Source organism: Triticum aestivum, chromosome 5A, assembly GCF_018294505.1.
Source record: "Triticum aestivum cultivar Chinese Spring chromosome 5A, IWGSC CS RefSeq v2.1, whole genome shotgun sequence".
Taxonomy (NCBI): domain Eukaryota; kingdom Viridiplantae; phylum Streptophyta; class Magnoliopsida; order Poales; family Poaceae; genus Triticum; species Triticum aestivum.
In genome coordinates this window covers 20,684,087-20,687,397 of record NC_057806.1, presented here as the reverse complement: position 1 = coordinate 20,687,397, position 3,311 = coordinate 20,684,087, and positions in this window count along the sequence as shown.

The window sequence follows — 3,311 nt, the reverse complement described above, 5'->3', positions numbered from 1 at the left end:
ACTGCTCTTAAACCACTGAACCAAACAACACCAAATTTGGCAAACAAGTAGACACACGAGTTCTTAACATCCCCTCCAAATTTCAGCTCAATTGGACATCGGTTGCCTACCCAAACTGTTTGTCTCCCAAAACTACTCTGTTCTCAAACTACAGCAGACAGAGCTGACAAAACCACTCTCAAATCTGATGCTCCACTGACCCAATCCTCAAACCAGCTAACCAGATCGAAGTACTCAAAGTAAGGAACGAGCTCGCAAAGTTTGGGGTCGATCCAAGCACGTTTGAGCCTCCAACCACCAGCTTGAACACTGTCTAGTCAGATGCAGCAAATCTGGACAAAACCTCTGCTTCTTCTTCTTCCTCTCTCTCAGATTGTGTTTTCTATTATGTGCTCTCTCTCACTCTCACGAATGGAAGCCACCAGCAGCAGGGGTGGAGTGGCTAGGGTTTTCTTCTTGCTTCACTTCCCTTGGAAGCACTCTCAACCGTTGGATGCAGCGAAGATCAACGGCTGACATGTGTTGGACTTATGGGCTGATGTTGGGCTGCCAACACACCTCCATGTGGAGGGACTTAGCCCAACAAACTCCCCCTCCCAACATCATGTAGGGTCTCACTGCCTTCCGGCAGCCATGCCAGCGAGCCGGCGGCATACTTCGAGCTTCTTCCTTGTCACCACTTTAGTCAACATATCAGCCCCATTGCCATCGGTGTGAACCTTCTCAAGTTGCATTTGCTTGAAATACAACATATCTCGAATCCAATGATAACGGACTTCTATATGCTTAGACCTTGAATGAAAGCTTGCATTCTTACTCAAGTGGATAGCACTTTGGTTGTCACAAAACAGCATATACTTGTCTTGCTTAAAACCAAGCTCACAAACCAACCGTTTCAGCCACAATAGCTCTTTGCTCGCCTCTGTTACAGCAATGAATTCAACTTCAGTTGTATTCAATGCCACGCACTTTTGCAGCCTGCTTTGCCATCAGGGGCGAAATTGGGCCTGGGGCAACTGGGGCTATAGCCCCAGGCGTGGCCCAACTAGTACATGTACCTCTATTGGTATTTTTCTTCAGAATTTAGTGTTATAGTGGCCCAGCCCCAGGCCTGCTAACCCAGCCCCAAGCTTAAGCAGCGATGGACGTGCACTTTCTAAGCCCACTAATCTCTCTGTCCACATGTGGTTGCCATCCCAATCGCTAAACGAAAAGGAATAGCCCAGCGATACATTCAACTCGCCTAATCGAAGAAAATCTCGCCCGATCAGAAACAAAACCTGAATCACAGCTGCGTTTTCCCCTTGTCAAGGTGGCTCCGCGCTCATCGCAGAGCAGCCCCTGCCGCGCGCCGACGCCCTAACGATCTGCTTGACTACCTCTTGTTCTGCAATTCTCAGCTGCCCACTACCAAACTAGGTTATTATCCAACGGTTTCTCTGTTCCTTGTATAGTTTTTTTTAGTAAATCTGTTCCTAGTTTATACAATGCGTGAACAGATAGTTTCTACCATGTATCATCTAACTTATTTTCCCTAGTTCTTCTGTATCATAGTTTGGTATTGTTAAATTTTATAACTAAAGTCAATTTTATTTTGTTAAACTGTACAACTTCATTCAATATTCTTCTGTTGTCAATAGGAAATTAGAATCCAAGACGAAGACGACTCGGACATAGTACATACTGTCCTACTACACACTTGGTGATAATGGTATATTATGTTCTTATTTTCAATGGGATAAAATTAACCAAGTATTTATTAATTTATTACCAGCTTGTGCAGTGCTGCGCTTTGTTAAACTATTTACATGCATTTATGATTTTTCTCTTGTTTTAATCACGGAGTTTATATTTCCTACAAAATGTAAATATGTACTACTATATTTCTGACATGCATTGTTACATGTGCTACACTAGTCTTGGCTGGGGTTTTTTTCTAGCCACTTAGTTTTAGCCCTAGGCTTTGGGAAATCCTGGTTCTGCCTCTGTTTGCCATGACACCGCTCCCCCTGCATAGGTAACCAAGTAACCTGAAGTAGACTTCCTTCTGTCAATATCTCCAGCCATGTCAGAATCTGAAAAAGCAATCAGCTTGGCCTCACCATCACCAAAAAAAAGTTTCAGATTTGTGCTGCCCCGGAGATATCTCAAAATCCACTTCACGGCTTCCCAATGAGGTCTTCCTAGATTAGACATAAATCTGCTCACAGTACTAACTGCATGAGCAATGTCAGGCCTTGTACACACCATAGCATACATCAAACTCCCAACAACTGAAGCATAAGGAACATGATGCATTTCCTTTTTCTACTCATCAGTGGTAGGACATTGCTTTCTGCTCAACTTGAAATGGGCTGCTAGTGGACAACTCACAACTTTAGCATTTTCCATCCTGAACTTCTGAAGTACCTTCTCAATATACTTTTCTTGAGACAAGTACAACTTGTTGCAATTTCTGTCTCGCTCAATTCTCATTCCGAGAATGTTCTTTTCTGGACCTAAGTCTTTCATGGCAAAACATTTGCTTAACTCCTTCTTCAACTTAGCAATCCTAGAGACATTCTTGCCAACAATCAGGATATCATCAACATAGAGCAATAATATGATGAAATCATTACCTGAGAACTTCTGAATAAACACACAATGGTCTGAGCTACACTTCTTGTAGCCTTTCTCCCCCATGATAGTTTCAAACTTCATGTACCATTGTCTTGGTGCTTGTTTTAGACCATAGAGACTTTTCTTCAGCTTGCACACATAGTCTTCTTTGCCTTTCACAAGAAACCCCTCAGGTTGCTCCATGTATATTTCTTCCTCCAACTCACCATGAAGGAATGCAGTCTTCACATCCATTTGCTCAACCTCCAAGTTGAGACTTGCTGCCATGCCAAGGATTACTCTTATGGATGTCATCTTCACAACCAGAGAAAAGATCATAGTCAATGCCTTTCCTATGGCCGAATCCTTTTACAACTAGCCTGGCCTTGTACCTTGGATGTGATGTGTGCTCTTCTTGCTTGATTCTGTAGACCCACTTGTTCTACAAAATTTTCTTGCCCTTAGGCAACTTCACCAACTCATAAGTATGATTCTTATGCAAGGAATCCATCTCTTCTTGCATAGCCTTTTTCCACTCCTTCTTGTGCTCATCTTCCATTGCATCTGCAAAGCATTTAGGTTCTGAACCGTCAGATAATAACACCACATATTGATCTGAGGGATACCTGCTGGAAGGAATTCGACCCCTGTTGGATCTTCTGAGTGGAGCAGCTGGTGGACTTTCTGCTGCTGGTGCTTCCTGTTGATCCGGA